Genomic DNA, 18681 nt, shown 5'->3' on the forward strand with positions numbered 1-18681 from the left:
TCAGCTCGGCCAAGCTCATGACTCTGTGGCTGCACCCCTCCCCGCCCCGCTGCCACCCCCAACCCCTGGTCTTGGGCGGGGGGGGGGGGGGGGGGGAGGGGGGTGAAACACATCTTTTTTACTGAAGGAAATGGAAACATCACCTCGCCTCCACTGTAATAAACTTTCTCTGCTAAATGGGGCATAATGAAATCCAGCCCCATAGCCTCATTTCCAGGCAACTTTATTCATTGTTATTTTTATTCCAAGAATTCCTTGGCATTTTCTGGGAGCCACTGAAGTGTTTAATAGCTGCCTAAGTAACAACGTATCCTGTTTGGAGCGAAACCCAGGAGCACATAGTGGCACCCGGGGGTTATCCCGGGAGGACACATGAGGTCAGCGGGCCCCAGAGCAGAGTGAGGGGCACCTGGCCGGCCCCGGGGGGCCGAACGCGACAGAGTTTCGGGGCCTCCGCCTCACCGGGCAGGGTCACTACTAAAACACCGGGGAGCCTGGGCGGAGGATGCAGTCAGGCCTCTGGCTTCCTTCCCAGGGCTGCCCCAGGGCCCGGTGAGGTGGAAAGGCACCGGCCCCTTCCGTACCTTCTCAGTGGCCAAACCAGAGGGCACCTCGTGTGCAGGGGCAGCAAGAGAAGGGCAGGGTCCATGTCTCTTCTGTGTCCTGCACGGGGACCCCAAGGCAGCAGGAGAAGGCAGGGAATGAACCGACAGAAGGGAGGGCGGCTAGAGGCCCCAGTGAGGAGGCCACTGCCACAGCCAAGCGACAGCGTGGCCTGGAGTCTGGGGACAAGGGACATACAGAAGGGACTCACAGGCGGAGGCTAGGCCACCTGGAGGCGGACAGTCTGGACACAGGGCGCAGGGCAGCCAGGTGTGAGGCCGGCAGAGAGCAGCTGGGGCCGGGAAGGGGTGTCAGCCCAGGAGCAGCGTGGGGGCACCTCGGGGCGTCCAGGAGGCCCGGAGGGGTTCAGGTGCTGGAGTCAGGAGAGAGCTTGGGGAGGGAGGTCAGACGCGCACAGGGGCCGCCCCGGGCACTCCTTCGACAGCCCGTCCGCTGCCCGCAGTCCCTCGGTCCCCTCCGCCCCTCCGCACGTGGCCACCAATCCCCTCCTGGCTTGGTGAGAATTGGTGAGCTTTCAAGGAGGTCCAGCCGGTATGTTTCCCATTCTTGTTGCTTAAACCATTAAACGGCTCTTTTGTAAGAGTCACTTGATGCTCAGGAAGTCTTTTGAAGCCTTCAAAGAGCTTTTTAATAAGCGTTTCTAATCCTTTTCTCTTAAAAACAGGAAGTTACACTCTGCCAATCGTAAACACCAGAAGGTCCGAGTTTGGTTGGCGAGGCAGGAGCCACAGACTCCCGATGGCGACTAAACCCACCGGGGCTTGGCCAGGGCCCCGGCGCTCAGCAGCTCTGGGGCTGAGGACAGCCCAGGAGCCCCCCGCGGGGGTCCCGGAGCCCAGGTGGGCAGCCCTCGCACAGGCCACCCTCCCCAAGGAGGGACGCGCCAAGCCCGTGGCCTGCGGGGGTCCTTTCCACGAGTCCCTCTCCTGACAGTGGCCCCACCATCAGCCACATCAGAAACCCCAGAGTCACCCTCAGGGACAGCTCCTCTTCGGCGCCACCCCCCGCTGCTGCCCTTCCTACTGTCCGGATCTGGCCCCTCGGCCCCCCCGCAGAGACCCTGTCCAGGAACAGCGCCCCAGAATCTCCACCTGCCTGGGCCGGGAGGGGGTGGGGGCCAGGGCGGAGCGCGCAGGACCAGGCCCGCCTTCGTGCCCTCCACTCTCCACTCCGACGACACCGATCACACTGCGACTCCCTACCTACGCCATACCCTTCCCTCTGCCTGGAAAACCCTCCTTCCGCTTTCCCACACGGCAAACTCCTATCCATCCCTCAAGGCCCCTCCTCTCCGAAGTCTTTTCCTGGCTCCCCAGGCAACCTTTCCCCTCCGATCCCAGAGCCTGTGTGCCACCCTCCTTCAAGCCTCTGCGATGCTCTGAGCACACACTGCATGTCACTGTAGAAGTACGGATGTATTTGTCACCCCACTAAACAGAGAACCCCCCAGAGGTGGGATGGTGTCTTTACCTCTCCCTCGCGGCCTGGAGCACAGCAACCGCTCCCCCAGCAGGGTCACTGGGCCATCCTTCAGGGGGCTGTCCCCAGGCTCAGGACTCGGGCTCTGACTCCAGCCTGGGGTCTGGGCCCCCCTGCAGAAGGGCAGATCCTGTACCTGTCGAGCAAGTGGACGTGGCCAGCCTTGCCCCCCACCCCCTTCCCTCCAACTGGCTGCAGGGCCTCGAGGAGGAAAACTTCTCCCTTCCAGGTTCTTTGGCTGGTCTAATAATTAACTAACACAAAACAGACTAACAGGAGGAAAAAAAAAAAAAAAAACAAATACAATTTCGTGTGCACAGGAACCCCAAAGAAACGAGGCTCAAAGAAGTGACCAAAGGAAGCAGGTTTTATACCTTTTAGAAAAAGATATAAGAGATTTGTGATGAATTGACCAAACCAAGGGGTTTAGTAGCTAAATAGTGAAAAGAAACAAGGCTTGTTTGTACGGCCTGCTCGACCCCCAGTTCCCCATCTCCGGTTACAGGAGATCTGCCTCCTGGTGCAGGGAGGGCTCCTTTCACAGGGCGGGAGGGACTTATTTCCTGCTTTCAGGGACACGGAGGAGATCAGAGCATCTTTCCTGCCCCAGCTGTGTCTTAGGGAACTTTAATTCAAAATAATCAATATGCCAAAGTGGCAGGTTTGGGGAGGCAGATTTTGACCCCCTCAGGGGCTTGGAGCAACCAGCTCAGCTCATAGTTTAGCAGGCAATAATTTCACAAAAGAATTACTCGTCTGTGCCCACACCATCCCCGCGGCCGGGCACCGGGCGCTCCTGGTCACACGGCCAGGCCGGGCTGCAGCACCTGTCGTGTGGGCACCTCCTTCCTGGGGTGGCAGGGACTCAGCCCTGACCCTGAGGAAGCAGCCCCTTCTCCCTGGGGCCCAGAGGGGCCCAGGCCCACAGGGAAGGGGGCTGGAGACCCCCTGTAGCTGGAGAGAGAGGAGGAGGGCTGCCCTATCTCAAGGGGGGTGCAACGCTGCCCTGTGAGTCAGGAACACAGTGGCCGCTCAAACCCCAGCTCGGAGCCAGATCTGAAGACCCTTCAGCTCCCTTATAACTCAGGTATTTATCTCTCGGTCAGTCATTCAACAAGGACGCCCCACCCCCTCTTGCAGGCAATGGGTACAGAGGTCGTCTAGGGACAACCCTGCCCTCCAGGGCGCCCCAGCCCATAGGCAGACACATCCAGAAAGAGACAATCACTGTCCAGAGTGCCAAGAGCAGTCTTGTTCACCCCTGTGCCCCTCAACACCCAGCACAGGGCCTGGCACGTATTAGGTGCTCAGCAAAGGTTTGTCGAATGACTAAGTGCTATAGTAGAGGCCCGCAGGGAAATGAGGGCACAGAGAGGTGGCCAGCAAGGAGCAGGGCCCAACCCTAAAGGCACAGGTGGACTAAGTGAAGTGACGGGGACCCCATCCAGGGTGCAGGGAGACTCTGGCAGTGGGGTGTCAGGTCCACCTTTCTGCCATGTGGGAGATGTACCAGGGCTGGGACAGGGACACCCATGCAGGCACGTCACAGGTGAGACTGTGTGTGACAGACCCCAAAATGACAGTGGTTTCAACAAATAAAAGCTCACCCCTCACTCAGAAGCGTGGGCTAAAACAGGAGCCCCGCTCCACGAGGTCCTTGGGGCCTGGCCGCCTCTCCTTCCGCTGTGACTTCCCGGGGGCGTGGCCGGTGCCTGGCCACCGGGCACAACCCTGAGGGAGTGAATCGCACAGATGGCACTGGCCAGACATGGTCACATGGCCACACGCAGCTGGGAGGGGAGCTGGGAAGTGTGGGCTTCGGGGACAGCCAGCACTCCAGGACGGTGGCCGTCGGGGGGAAGGCAGGCAGGCTCTGCCGTGGACCCTGACTGGGAAGCAGCCCGTGTGTCACTTCTGGCCAAGGAGGTGGCACCGAGAGAGAAGGTCCATTAGAGCAGCTGTGTGTGCGGGGGTGGGGGGGCTGCCTGGGGAAGCCCCGGGGATGCTGCAGTTGGGACACAGAGGCGGGGAGAGGGCAGTGCTGCATGGTGACTGGGACAGGAGGGGACATGAGATGGGGGGCCCCAGACAGGACCCAGGGGCAGCAGCACAGTGGGGACGGGGGCAAGGACAAGGGGCAGCATCCCGCAGCCCAAAGGAAGAGAAGGAGCAACCAGTCCCAGGCAGGCAGGTGCCCTGCAGGGTCCCGGGGAGACCGTCTCCCGTAAGGTGGTTCCAGGGAGGGAGGCAGACCGGAGGGGCCTGAGGACTGAGCAGGCAGGGATGATCAAGCAGAGTGTAGACAGAAGAGGGGAGGGCAGAGGGGCAGACGTGGGCGCAGGGCCTGATCCAGCCAGCCCTGAGGACAGCCAGCCCTCACCCCCCAGCGGGTAAGGGGTGGCCTGGGGACACCTAAGCCCCTCCCCATGCCTCCCAGCCCCAGCCCCCGTCCAGGCCACCTGAGCAGGGGGAAGGGCTCCAGACCTGCTTTTCTTTCTCAGCCCCGGTGGTGTTCCCGTTGGGAAGGGGGGCGCTCACTCCAAGCAGGATCCTGTACAAAAGATTCTCTCTTGGTGATCTTACTTAACCCTGCAGGACCCCCGAGGGGTGAAGGTCGCTGAAGATAGGCTGCAGGGGAGCATCTGCTGGGTGGGCAGTGCAAGACAAATGTTCCCATTCCTTTTTTTTTTTTTTTTTTTCTTTTTTAACATTTATTTATTTTTGAGAGAAGCGAGAGACAGAGCATGAGTGGAGGAGGGGCAGAGAGAGAGAGGGAGACCCAGAATCTGAACCAGGCTCCAGGCCGAGCTGTCAGCACAGAGCCCGACGTGGGGCTCGAACTCACGAACCCCAAGATCATGACCTGAGCCGAAGTCGGATGCTTAACCGACTGAGCCCCACCAGGAGCACCCCCATTCCTTTTTTAAAGACCAGAGAGCAGAGGCCCAGAGACGCTAACGTCTCCCAAGGTCACCCAGCAATAGGTCGGTTCTGTGCCAGTGCTGGGCCGCCTCCTGGGCCACCCGTCTCCCAGAGAGGGCCCTGTCCTTGTGCAGTGTGCCTGCCACTCGGTGACCGGGAGAACAGAGCAGCCTGGATGGAAGGGGGGCCCCGGGGGTGCAGGAGCCCCAGGAAGGCCCAGCGGGTCTGAAAACCCTGTGTGGATCCACCCCCAGAACTGGGCAGGTGGATCTCCTTCCCACCCCACCTCTCCCCTCCTCTCCTGCCAACGACTCCGTAACCTTAGCTGCCCGGGAACTCTGGGGACCCGGCCAGCCACCAACTGTCAGTTCCTGGAAAGGCCACAGGAGCAGACCAGGCAGAGGTCAGCCCAGCAGCCCCGGGTCCCTCTGGAATCCCTCACATTTCCAGGAAAATTGCAAAACATGTGAAGAACAAATGGTCAGTTCCTCATAATCCTTCCCCATTGTCCTGAAAAGAAGCATTTGGGAGCGGTGAGGGGTGGGAGGGGGGTTTCCTGGTCCCCCAACCAAGCCCATCCCCAGCTAGGTTTGGAGGGGCAAGGCTGGCCAAGTGGTCAGGGTGGGCCAAGATGGAGGCAGCTGGGGCCCCGGAGGTGGGGCACCTCCAAGGAGACGGGCAGCTGCAGGGCTGTGAGATTCCAGAACCCCTTAGCAGCTGCTCCCCAGAGCCTTTTCCTACTGTCTGCCTGTCACCATCTCCTCACAGCACACCTCCCCACCCCCCAAGTCGCAGCCCAGCCACAGCCCAGCATTAAAGGGCAGGAGCCAGGACAACCACTTCCGTTTGCCCCCTGGGGTGGGGGGGCGGCTTTCCAGGATGGCCCCACCCCAGTGTTCCCTTCTGTGGAATCCACTCCCCTCGATTCTAGCTGGACCCTGGGACTCACTTCCAACAAGTGACGAGCTGGCGTTCCCACGAACAGACTACGGAAGGCTGGGACTCCGGTCTCGACGGGCGCTGTAGACTGGTTCGCTCCAAGGAAGCCGCCATGTTGGAGGAGCCCATGTGCCCAGGAACCCAGGGCAGCCCCTGCCTTCTGCCGGCAATGAACCCTGCCAACTGCCACCTGACAGAACTTGGAAGTTGATCCTTCCCCAGCTGGATCTCGAGACCGACACCACCCTGAACGATACCTCAGCTGCAGCCCGGGACAGACCCTGAGCAGGAGACCCAGTTAAGTGACATCCCAAGTCCTGACCCACAGAAACTGAGATCATGAAGGCTACTGTTTTAAGCCACTAAGTCTGGGGGCACTTTGTGACACAGGTAACCGATACAGGTGGTGTGGGACAAGGCAGGGTCGCGTGCTGGCTTTGTGACCTTCACGCTGTCCCGTGACCTTAGCATCACTGAGCAGTGCCCTCCCCGGTTACCCAGACATGGCAACATCCCTCCCCACAGGGCCCCATAAGGGACAAATAACGTGATGCGGCTCAAGCGCCCAGCACAGCAAATAACACGGAGATTGTGCTGCAAGGCCGACTCCTCCGGGAAGCCCTCCCCAACCCCCCAGTGGGATCTCGCCTTCCCTTCCTCACACACCCTAGTCGAGTGGCCTGCGTCTCCACACCAAATGCTTTTTCTTCCACTGGCCTTCCAATCCTCCACCGCTGAGCGCCTCCTCCAGGCCTGGCCTTGTGGGGTGCCGGGCCCCAAGGCTGGGGACAAAGGCAGAAGTAGAGCGGTTGGGGGTCCAGACCCGGCCGGCTGCAAACACCAGACCCAGCAGCACCCCAAGGCCACAGTTGCCACAAACGGGCTCCACAGAGCCTCAGGGTGCGGGACGGACTGGCCGGTGCAGGCTCGAGGCAGGAGAACAGGGGTATCGGATGCATTTCCCAGCAATTCACTCTGCCCCTGAAATGCTCACCCCCAGAGGCAGTGACACAGCTACCTGGAGAGCAGGTGGCCTGGACACGGTCAGCTGACTCTCAGAAGCTCAGCACATCACTTCCCCTCGCAGAGCCTCAGTTTCTCCAAATAGGTAGTTCAGAGTTTCTCAAAGGGAGCTAACAAGTGATTTTAAAGAGTATCCCCCCAAATGCTTCTACTTCCAAAGTTATTTGGGTCCAAATGTATTGGGAAAATAAGTATACAACTAGCATATCAAACCCTGAGTTCCAGAGCCTATTGCTTAGATCGGAGGATGCCAGAGGGCAGGGTCAGGAGAAGGAGGCCAGGGTGGCACTGGGCTCTCCACTCCTAGAGGGGGTAGGGCAGGGGCAGGACTGGGAGGCTCGGGGCAGTGAGTGCCAGCACTGGGAGAGCGAGGAAGGACGGAGTGAGGGGGGAGGGGCCCCAGGGTGAGGTCGGGACAAAGGTGCTACATTATCGCCTGACTGGGAAGAGAATCTCACTGTCTCTGCCTCCTCAGCCGCCAGGGCCTGTGGGGCCACAAGCTGGTTCGTCCGGGGGCAAACTCCACAGCTGGGTATGAACGGGGGACACTTCCTTGCCAAGCCTGGGCCCCAGCTCTCCTGGTGGCACCCCACTGCCCCACCCAGGCCTGTCCTGTCCTGTCCACGCTCTCCACTACCGACTCTAGGAAAATTGCCGGGCAAGGCTTCCGGATGCCAGCTGGACCTCCCACGGCCAACGGATTCAAGCAGACCCCTGGTGGGGCCTCCGGGGGGGGGGGGGGCCTCCCGCCCATCCCTGCCCCCCAATCCTCTCTGACGACCCTGGATCGCCAACAGTTCTCAGGGCAGTGTGGGGCCAGGCCCCGCTCCCAGGGGCTCACAGCGCTGGGACTGGAGCCTCGTGCTTTAGACCACACTACAGCGCAGGCAAGGAGGAGCCTCGGTTTTCCTGGAGGAGAAATGGGGAAGAGGGGGGAAAGGAATCTCAAGAGACGCTTTGTGTTGTGTGGAAACTCCTGGCCCAGGGAGGCTGGGCCGCAGGCGCCCTACGTACAGAGGGCAGAAACCAGCAGTCCTGTGAGGGCACTGTGCTGCCCTGGGCTCCAGCGCTCACCGCCTCTGGGCTCTGCTCCACACGCAACCTTCCCACTGCGGACACACCTGTCCCTGCTCCCGATCTTCTAGAGCTGTCTGATTGGCTTAGCTCCGTCCGATGCCCTATTGGACAGAGCGCTGAGGGCCAGCCCCCTGGGCACAGATCCAACCTATGGCTGCCCAGCCCTCGGCTCAGGTGCCCACCCTCATCCAATCCGAGGCCTCCCCTGGCTTAGGGCTTAACTGGAGACCAGCGCTGGGGCAGGTAAGGACGCGGGGGGCAGGCTGAGCTGGGCTTGCGCTAATCGTGATTTTTTTTTCAGTGTGACGCATCTGGCAGGGGGTGGGCAGAAATCGGGGAAGCGTGTGGGACACCTTTCCATTCCTCTGCTCAGTTGCAGAGCATGCCTGAGTCTCAGCACAACCTCATGTCCCGCCCCTGCCTCCTCCCTGGCAGCCCTTCCCCCTCCTGCCCCTCGCCACTCCCCACCGCTCCCCACTCCAGTCCCCTCTCCCCGAATCCATGCGGTGGCTTCGTTCTGTGCGCATTTATCGAGCCCCTGGCATGTGCCAGGCGCTGCAAGGGGGCTGGGGTTTCAGCTGTGAAGGGGGTGGACCCCTACCCACCACGGAGGGACATCTGCAAAAGCCGTCGGATCCCATGAGCTGCCACGAGGGATGTTGCTCAAACCCACATCTGACCAGGGCCCCTTCCCCTGTTTTAACACCTTCAGCGGCTCCCCATCGCCCTCCGGACAAGGCTAGACCCTGTGGTTGGGAGAATACTGGCCCCCAAAGTTGGTCTGTCTTCTGGAACCCGTGGACACGTTCTCTCCCCGGCAGAAGGGATTTTGCAGAGGTGATTAAGTTAGGGAGATGTTCGTGGATTATCTGCATGGGTCCAGGGTCATCATGAGGGGCCTTTAAATGTAGAAGGGGTCGTGAAGCTTCTAGAAGCTAGAAAAGGCAAGGAAACAGATTCTCCCCTGAAGCTTCCATCTGTGTGGACTTCTGACCTCCAGAGCTGATAAATTTGTGTCGTTTCAAGCCACTACACTTGTGGTAATTTGCTGTGATGGCAGCAATAGGAAATCAATACTACCCCGGCCCCTTCCCCGAGTCCCCCAAGGCCTGCCTTCCTTCCAGGCTTGAAGGAGCCTCTCCCCTCCCCCAATGCCCTGAGCCCCCTGCTCCTGTGGCCTTCACTCCTGCTATCCCTTCTGCCTGACCTGCTTCTTCCAGGATGTGGCCAGCGACTCTTCCCCCACCTAGATCTCCTCCCAGTGTCCCTCAATGGAGCCTTCTGGATCTCCAGGATTCTCTAAGCAAATGAGGAATTTGTTGGAAGGTAAAGGAGTAGTCCGTGGCCTCCAGACCTTGAAAAGGACAGGCCTGGCGTTTCCAAAAGCGCTGAGCCTCAAGAATGAAAGCACAGCCCCTGGAGGGCCACTCCCGGTGGGCTTGGTAGTGACCGTCCCCTGCTCTTTGATTCTACCACTCAAGACCCAAGTTCTGGCTACACACCCAGCCAGGGTCAAGATGAGGGGAGACACCTTAACTGGCGGTTCTGCCCTGATCTGAGGCCCCAGAAAAGGATGGGACTTCAGAAATGTACAATCAACAGGTGTCCCCTGCCCCTCCTGGGCCACCCCCCCCCCAGGGCTGTCACCCCCACCCGGGTACATTTCACCCTGGCAGCCCCATCGTCCCTAATCCCGCCATGCGTCCCCTAAGGACAGATAGCTGAGTGCTGACCCCCGCTTGCGACCCCTCCTTGGGTGGTCTGCCCTGCACCTTCCTGAGCAGGTGGCTGTGGAAGCAAGCGGATGCGGGCGCTGGAGAGAAGGCGTGCCAGGAATCCTGCCTGCAGCCACGGGGAGCCCAGAGGCTGAGGGCCCTAGGGATGGGGACGGGCATCGGCCTCCCCACAGGAGGACACAGCCCTGCAGGGCAATCAGAGGAGCCTAGAAGGAGATAAAACGCGGTCTGTCCGCGCACGGAGCATCACTCACCCGCGAGCGTGAAGGGGGCTGACCCCCGCTGCGACATGCATGCACCCTGAGGTCCGTGAGCGACGCAAGCCAGTCACGGAAGGACAAACACTGTATGATCCCACTTGCCCCAGGTACGTAGGGTCTTCAGATTCATAGACACAGAGAGTGGAAGGTGAGTGGGGGGCAGGGGCTGGGGGAGGGAGTGAGGCTTAGTGTTTCGCGGGGACAGAGTTTCAGGTGGGGGGAGATGAAAACCGTTCTGGAGATGGATGGTGGTGATGGGTGCAGGACGGTGTGAATTTACTGAAAAATGGTGAAGTTGGGGGCGCCTGGGGGGCTCAGTCGGTTAAGCGCCCGACTCTTGGCTTCGGCTCAGGTGGTGATCTTGTGGTTTGTGAGTTCGAGCCCCACGTCAGGCTCCGCGCTGACAGTGCGGAGCCTGCTTGGGATTCTCTCTCTCCTCTCTCTTCCCCTCCCCTGCTTGCTCTCTCTCTCTCTCAAAATAAATAAACATTAAAAAAAAAATTTAATGGTGAAGAGGGTAACTTTCATGTTATATATATCTTACCAGAATTAAAAACGTTTAAAAGGGGGGGACTGCGAACTGCACCATCTACCCCAGCCGGTTTTGTGCAGCCACGAAACCCTCTGTGTCATGTCCAAAGGACACCCTGTTCCTAAAGCTGGGAGAGCAGGGCTGCCTAGCTTGAGGTGGGGAGTGAGACCCCACAGCCACTTTTGCAGCACCCCCTCCCTCAGCACCACCCCTGGGGGGACCCCCAGAGCTCAGCACTCCCCTCCCAGGCTGGGGGAGGGCGGGGCTTGGGGTCCAGGGCTCCACAGGTGGGGGCAGGGCCCGCCAGAGCTGCCGGGACCCCTTATTCCCACCTGGAGGTCCCTGAGGGACGAGGTACGGCCTGTGGGGTGCAGGGCAGCCCGGCGTGGGTAGAGGGCTCCCGGGAGGGCAGGCCTCCTCCGAAGGTCAAGTCAGGACTGCTTCCTATGGGGCAGATGGGGCTAGAGGGGCACATGGGCTACAGTTCTGCAGATGCTTCCAAAGATTCCGAGATTGTTAATTCAAGTGCAGGAAAAGTCCTGGGGGAAATGGTGGTCCCTGTTGGAAGCTGAGCGTATTTGGGGAGGGGGCAGGGGCTCATTAAACCCACCAGGTCCCCCTGCCCCAGGGAAAGGCAGGGCCATGCAGGGGGAGGAGAGAGGAGGAAGGGAAGGCCCCTAGAATAGGAAGGGGGGGGCAGACAAGAAGACGCTTCAGCACTCTCAAAATAAGGCCCTTGAAGTGCATCATCTCATCTGAGCTTTGTGGAGGTGGACTGTCACCCACATGTCACAGAAGAGGCATCTGAGCCACCGACCCCTTACGGAGCTTGCCCAGGGAGCCACGACTCCAGCGTGGCAGCTCAAGTCCATGGGCACGCCCTTCCGTGACCTCAGAGCACCGCATGCTCCAAGAAACACAGTCCCCAGGCTATGGCTCACTGACCTCTGGCTAGTAATCACTTAGTCATTCTGCAAACCGTTAACTGACCGCTCTCTCTCTCTGGATCGGTACTAATTAGGATACGTTTTGGATGCCTTAACAAATGCCACCCCCGCCCCCAAACACTGGGTTAAACAAGATAGCAGGGTTTTTCCCTCACTCATGACACAGTCTGAGCATCAGCAGTGCCGGCTGATGTGCTGCTGACCCAGGTTCTTTCTACCTTGTCGCTCTGTGGTCCCGCTTCAATCCCATAGTTAGTGTGGCTGCTGCGGCTCCTGCCATCGTGGCTGACATCCAGCAGTAGGTACAGGGAGAAGGAGGAAGGAGAAGCCACCTCTCTTTTCTCTTGAGACAGGACCCAGCAGCTCCACAGGTCACATTTCACATGTCATTGGCAAGGATCTGGCCAATAGCTACATGCAGCTGCAGGGGGGCTGAGAACTTCAACGGGCAGCTGTATGCCCAGCTCGGATTCAGGGTTTCTTTTACTTCCGGAAGGAAGGAGAATGGATGTTGGGGGGGCAACTCGCAATCTCGGCCACTAGAACACAATCTCTCCTCCCTCCCGGGACCATGGTGAACCAAGGTCATGAGTAAAAGGCAACAGGAGACTGCAGGGGGAAGGGACAGGAGATTTGAGGAGGAATCTGAGGAGGCTGCCTGGGGGAGGCAACATCTAGGCCAAGCCTTGGAAAACAGTTCAGGTTTGGGAGGGAGAGGAGTTCCAGGAGAAGGCGGTGAACTAGTGGACGGAGCACGGGTGGAGAAACAGTGGTTCAGCGTGACCACTGCGAACTTGGAGGCGGAAGTCCTGGGTTCGAGTCCGGATGCTAAGTCGGTGTAGCGAGGTGCCCAGTCTCCCTGAGCCTCGGTTGGCTCCCCATTGAAAGGCTGATGGCCTCCTTCACACCTTCTCATGGGCCCGTGCGGAGGCAGGTGCTGGGAAGTGCCTGGCGCTCGGTGGAGTCAGGATGCTTCCGTGGTGGGGTGTCAGGTCGGTGCGGGCAGGGGCAGGTGATAGAGCTGCAAAGGGAAGCAGGGGACCACCCCCCCCCCCACCCCGCCCCGGAAGCCAGGCCAGGTGGTCTGATGTTGTTCAGAAGCTGTGGGCAGTTACACGGCAGGGCGGTATCCTGAACAGAGAGCAGCTCTGCAAACATGAGTCTGGAAGATGGAGACGGGGAAGTAAGGTCAGAGGCGCAGGGGCCCAGGAGGAGGCGGCCCCAAGGTCCCCAGAGAGACTCCGTGGCGAGGAGCAGCGAAGCCCGCAAGCCGCGAGATCTGAGCAGGCATCTGGGAAGACCGCCCGGAGGAGGCAGCCCCAAGGTTATGCCAGCCAAACACAGCAGCAAGCAGGGCTTGCCCCAGAGGACCAGCAAGGGAAGGAGGGATGAGCTGAAACCAGGTGATGCCCAGGGCAGACAAAGCCTCCCGCCGCCTGGAGATGCCCCCACCCCAAGCACCCAGGGCGCCCCCGGAGTGCACCATCACATTCCTGCCGACCCCCCAGCACACTCCAAGGTGGAGATCCCAATTTACAGAGAGGAAGCTGGAGCCCAGGGAAGGCTGATCCCTAAGGCCACATGGCAAGGACTTGGGCTCCACAGTCAGACCCAAAGTACCCAGCACTGTGGGTCCTTCTGGGGCTTTGAGATGTCCTTCAGAAATATATCATCATCCTGGACTCGGGAAGGCTTTTCAACCTGAAAAAGGATAAGACCAAGAACTGCTTTACCCATTTTCTATCCTCGAGGCCCCCGTTATGAAGCAGGAAGAGTTACCCCATTGAACAGAGAGACAAACTGAGGCCAGAGAGGTGAAGTCGTGTCCCCAGGTCACACTGCCAGGGGGTGATCGGCAGGATTTGCATCCAGGTCTGTGACTGGCCCTGTTTCCCACGATCCTACTCCTCCTCCTCCCCCCCCACCCAGACCTCTCTCCCCTCCCCCGCCCCCTCCCCCGCTGCTTTCCTGGCTCTCTCTCACGGAAGAGAATATGCTCTGAGTCTCTGTTTCCCTGGGAGAAATCCATTTTCAGAATCTGGAGGTGTTGAAATGTGTTCTTTTTTCCTCTCCAAAGAGCCCTTCTTGAGGACAGAGGTGCCCCGAGAATCCCTCTGAGGCCACCACCAGCCAGGCTAGAGCCTGGGGCTGCCCATCGAGGAGGGCACGGCCCCCACAGTGGGCCCCAGACAGGGTCTCCGGGAGGTGACCTCATCCATCCTGGCACAGTGGACAGCTGGGCTGCTCCAGGAGCTCAGGACATGCCTGTGACCTCCAGCCCCAACCTCAGAGGACACTCCTCTGCCCTCTAGCCCGCCTGCTTACAGGGGCACTCGTGCCTCCCCAGAGCAAGGCAGTCGGTGTCCCCACCCGCCCGGCAGAGGTGCCCGGGGCAATTCCATGCTGCCTCCACCAGACTGTCCCTCTCTCAGTGACAACTGGGCCCAGGATGGTCACAGAATTCTCACGCTGGAAAGGGCACAGGCATTGCTGTGAGCATCTGATGACCCACAGAGCCAGCCCCGGGGGAGCATAGTTGTGGGCACAGGGGGTCACTTGCAGAGTGGAGAAGGGAGGGAGAGGGCAGGTGTGAAGGGGGTGAGGGGGAGGAGGGGAGAGAGAGGGGGAGGGCGGGGGTGGGGAAGGGAAGAACACAGGTGGGGTGGACCTGGCTTCCCCACACGTGCACACCTTTCTCCTTCGGGCTTTTGTCCCAGCACACTCCCATGGCACCTGCCCCAATACCCCCCAGCCTGCCCCTTCCAAAATCTGCCCTGGCCCCAGGTCTGGCCTCTCCCTCTCCATCCTGGTCACTGCCCACTCCCCAGGTGCCACGGACCACAGCTTCCTAGGGCCGGACTGGACTCACCTAGGCTTCCAGTCCCCCCACCCATACCGGGATTTGCTAGGAGGCCCCACCTGCCGACTGGCCACGCCCTGTGGGGACCCATGGCAGGCCTGGGGGCTTGGGGAACAGTTCCTAGAGCTCCTAGAGCCTACGTCCCAGAATCAGGGACTCGTCGACTCCTGGGCTTAAGCCTGGAAGGGTCCAGCAAGGTCAAGCTACCCATGGCCCACCCCCAGGCCCCCATAGCACCCCGGGAGCTGTTCTGGGTCTCAGTCATGCACCTTGAGGACAGGAAGCAGGCTCCACTAGGGATACCCCAGGACATCAGCTGAGGACGCTCACGGACTGGCCCCATGGGAGCCTCCCACAGGGCAGACAGGTCGTGATTCTATCCATCCCCCTCCACCCCTCAGCCCAGAGGCTTAACCATAACAGGCTCCGGTTCCAGATAAACCACCCCCGCCCCCCAGGAAATAACCCCCTGGGCAGGGAAGGGGGGCAAGATGATGGGCCCTGGCCCAGAAGGACTCCCACCCCTGCCTGCCCCCTCTTCCCAAGGACTTGCCCAGCAGGCCAGCTAACAGGTGAACGGCAAGGTCATCAGAGTCACAGAAGGAGATCACACACCCAACTCCTGCACCCCTGCACCCACCACCCCCACTAAAGGGAGCCCATAGAAGCTTCCGGAAAGAGGCAAATTGTTAGTGGCAGGGACTAAGCCTGCCTCCCAGACTCTTCCATCTCTCTCTGTCTGACACCAAGTCCTGAACCGGAAGTCCCTTTACAACTCACCAAGTGCATCCCCATCACACAGGTGAGGACAAAGGCCCAGAAGGGCAGGAATGCTCCCCTAAGGACTTGTCATGTGCATCAGTTAGCCCCAATGCCACCTGGACCACAGGAGATGGACCTCCCTCCCTGTCCCTGGAGCTGACTGTCCTCCAGCTTTGGGCTGTGGGAGGGGAGGGGAGGGGCGAAGGGGAACACCAGACACTACCTACCCGAACGCGTCACCCCTCAAGATCGGACTTCTGAGTCCGACGGGCCTGGCTCCAGTCCAGCAAGGGCACGGCCACCAGGAGGGTGGGGGCAGGGATGCAACCACCGCCAGAAGCCCGGGTTCCCGTCCTGCTCCATCCCCGTGGCACAGAGTTCTTCATACCTCCCTGTGCCCCATCCGCCGCCGGGTAGCTCTGCGGGGCCCTCAGCCCCACGAGGTGCTCACCCACGGCCTCCCCGAGCCAGTGGGATGTGAGCAGACACACAGCGGTCAGTGACGTCACACAGGTTCGGGCACGGGGGCTTCTCTCTTTCCGTGCCCCTGCCTTCCCCACGAGACCAGGCCTGGGCAAGCCTGCCAGAGGACGAGCAGAGCCACCGCTGTCCCAGCTGGGGCCATGCTCGGGTGGCCGACACCAGGGAGCCCGGCAAGGTCAGCAGGGTGCCAAACCCGGTCCGGCTGAGTCCCGCAGCACGTGAGACATGAGCAGGTATCACCGCCGTGTGGTTGTTACCCAGCGTTACTCTGGCACCAGACGCACCGCAGTCCCTAGCGCACCGGGTAAGATCACCTGCTGGGAGACGGCCGGCAGGCCCCCTTGAGGAACAGAGGTTCAGAGAGGCCGAGGGCTCGTTCGAGGTCACACTGGGGGCGGCTTCGGATCCCGAAGCTCTCCTGGGGCCCGCCCCCCCCCCCCCCCCAGTGTGCTGGCCTGGCAGACAGGCGAGCCCGTCCCAGCCTGCCCTCCAGGAGCCCACGGTCAGTGAGAGAGACACGGGTAACCAGAGAACGCGGACCGATTCAGGCATTTTGGAAAGTAAGGAGGAGAGGACAGGTGCCCCGAGCCCTGGAGGGATGAGGCCAAGCTCTGCAGCGGGAGAATGAGGACGCAGGAGGGCCTTCTCGGTGGTGGCCACGCGGTCACCGCCATCAGCCCCCACTCGCGGCCCGGGACAGCCTGACCCCGGCGGTGCAGGTGAATTTCACCCTTGCTAGAATGGGACCACCTGCCACCAGCAGAGGAAAAGCAGTCACACACAGCTGCTGCCTCCCCAGCCCCCGGGCCACCTGAGAGCAAAGCGAACCCACCTGAGGGTGCGGCTGGTGCGCCGGGGACACAAGCTGTCCGGCCCGGGGGAGGCGGGGCCCTGGCGGCCTCGCTGAGACACAGCTGGGCCTGGAGGCGGGGCTTCTCCTGGACTTTTTTTCACCCTTCAGAGCCAGTAAATTCCTCCTTAGCTCAAGTTCCTTTGGATGGAGCTTCTGCCATGTGCAATCCTAAAGGGCCCTATCAAAACACAATTGCTGGGGACAGGGAGGTGTCCAGGGGCCAAAAGACTTCACAGAGATGGGCTTCTAGGAGGAGGAAGCCCCAACTTCCTGACCTGGCGGTGTCCGGGCAGCGTTCCAGCAGGACCTTTCCTGGGGGCTTCCCCCAGCAGTGGGGGGAAGGAGCTGGGGGGAGGAGTGAAACAGGCTGGCAGGCACCAGGACGCAGGCTCCCGAAGCGCCCAAGCACAGTTGGAACACGAGTGCACGGCGCCTCGCGTGAGCTGGGGCTCAGGGCCGGCGGTCGCTGTCATCTCCACAGCATTCCCAAGCACTAGGCTCTATCCCAGGGGCTGTGTACACATGACCAAACCTTTTCTCACAATAACTCCTCGAGTCAGGGCTGAAAGTTCTGCCCATTTTACAGATAACCCAGGTGGAGGCACAGAGACTTCAGGTAACTTGCCCGAGATCACACAGCCTGGCTGTGGCAGAGGGAGTGTGCAGACAGAGCCACCGCCACAGAGCCTTTCCTGCCTTTCTGCGTCCGCCACCTGCTCCAGAAGGTCCTACGGAAGACGAGGAACCTTCCATGCGCACACGTGGAGGGAGGCCCAGAGCGCTCCCTCCCTGAGCAAGCGTACCCCTCCCGGGGCCCCAGCCAGGCTGGGGGGCTCCTGGAGGACAGACAGCGTGCCTGGCCCACTCTGTGTGCCCAGGACTGCCGTGGGAGCCTGGCGTGGAGCAGGGCTTCAGGGTGGGGGTCCCAAAAGAGCAAAGGGCTCAGGAGGACCCCCTCAGCTCAAAACAGCCTGGGGCTGAGGTGAAGCATCACCAGCAGGCACACCCTCCATGGACTCACCAGGGCCCCTCTCCTCTCTGAGCTCTCCCTGCCAGCACACGTGCACACATACACACACACACACACACACACACACACACACACACGTGCATACACCTGGCGTGGCCCTGCATACACAACACGTGCACGACCTCAGCTCAGAAAACTGAGGACCAGAGAAGCAAAGGGACTTGGGGCATCTCTCTGCTGGCTGTTTGCACCCCACGTTTTTCAAGGGAGGGTGAGAAACAGATGTAGCAGATCGACTCAAAGGCGGCCCCGCAGCCGGCCTCAGGGTTCAGAGAGCGTCTGTCCCTCACACACAAGTGGCCCAGCACCCCAGAACCCCTCCAGCCCCAGGAAGGCCCCAGGCCACCATACAGGGTCTCTGGCAGGTGCCGGCTCACCGTCCAGAGGGGCCTGGCCGGGCACCAAGAGCTGTGTCTGCACTCGGGGCAGGAACGCCAGCGCCCAGGCTCTGAGGGGAGGGGTGGGCCAGAATGTGGGGGCCAGAGCCGTGGCGGGGGCAGGGCAGGCAAAGGAAAGGCCGGGCGGGAGTGAGTCACAGGGCCACGAGGCCACAGTGCCTTCTGTCCTCCAGTGGGGGTGCCACCAGCCCCGAAACAGCATGTAAGTCCTATAAAACATCCTAGAACCTTCTGGAGTGGTGGAGGGACAACATAGGGAAAGCACTGGAGAGTAGCCACCCAATCTCCTTGCAATGTCGACGAGGCCCGAGGGAGAGAAGGGGCAGGCCCAGGTCACACAGCAGGTGGCCAGGAGCCCCAGGCCTCTAACCCTGGAATGCTGCCCAAACCCCTGCGGCGTCCAGGCCCTGGGACCCTCACAAGCTCTCGTGGCCCGGCTCGCAACCTGCCCCACCACCATCTCCCCCGTTTCTGCCTGGAACTACATGGAAGGTGTCAGCTGGGGCCCGTCGTGGGAGGCGGTAGGGAGACCTGATGTCTTGAGGACCCTCTAAGACCAGACCAGTGAGACCTCAGCCACCGCCCCCCCTGCAGGGTGTCCAGTCCAGCCCAGCCAAGCTGGAGTCCAGGGAGGCGGAAGGAAGTTTGGAAAGAAGTCATTCTCGAAGCAAATGAGCACACTGACGGGAGGGCCCGGGTGCCCGTGGGAGGACCTGCTTCTCCCAGGAAGGGAAACAGATTGGCCAGGGGATGGCA

This window comes from Acinonyx jubatus, chromosome B3, assembly GCF_027475565.1.
Source record: "Acinonyx jubatus isolate Ajub_Pintada_27869175 chromosome B3, VMU_Ajub_asm_v1.0, whole genome shotgun sequence".
Taxonomy (NCBI): domain Eukaryota; kingdom Metazoa; phylum Chordata; class Mammalia; order Carnivora; family Felidae; genus Acinonyx; species Acinonyx jubatus.